At 41.1% G+C, this 484-nt stretch overlaps 1 protein-coding gene across 3 annotated transcripts in view; it reads left to right on the top strand.

The window, feature by feature from the left end:
- Nucleotides 1–484, top strand: part of LOC106465580 (SHC-transforming protein 1-like) — a 68833-nt gene that overhangs the window by 36787 nt on the left and 31562 nt on the right. The window lies entirely within an intron of this gene.

Here is a 484-nt window from a genome sequence, read left to right as displayed (position 1 = left end):
GACAGTTTGCTGTGGATTGAGGAGTTACTCCTTTAATGTCTCACCAAATGCAAAGCATCACTTTCTGTGGATGGAGTCCAGGTTTTGGGGTCAAAAGTTATTTTTGTCTAGGACTGTGCCATTGTTTTTGCCTTTTAATATTTACATAGAGAATTCATTTTTCATCACCGGTGAATTCTGTCCAAAAATGGTTCACTCGCATTACGTGCCAGAAGAGACGAAGCAATGTTCCTGCGTTGGAAATGATGATCATCAGAGAGTTCGTGAAGCACCCAAACACCTTCTTTGTGGAATTTGCCCATATTCCTTAGATGTTTATGTATTGTTTCATGAGATACATGCAATTTCAGGGCCATTTCATGAGTGTGTTGCCTTGGGTTAGACCCAACAAGCGTCTTCAGAGCATCAATATCAATTCCAGCATGTTGGCTCCTGCCATCACAGTTTTTAAGGCTGAAGTCACCTGAAAGAAATTTGCTGAACC

Source organism: Limulus polyphemus, unplaced genomic scaffold (genome assembly GCF_000517525.1).
Source record: "Limulus polyphemus unplaced genomic scaffold, Limulus_polyphemus-2.1.2 Scaffold69, whole genome shotgun sequence".
NCBI lineage: Eukaryota > Metazoa > Arthropoda > Merostomata > Xiphosura > Limulidae > Limulus > Limulus polyphemus.
This window is presented reverse-complemented; position numbering and strand designations above follow the sequence as displayed.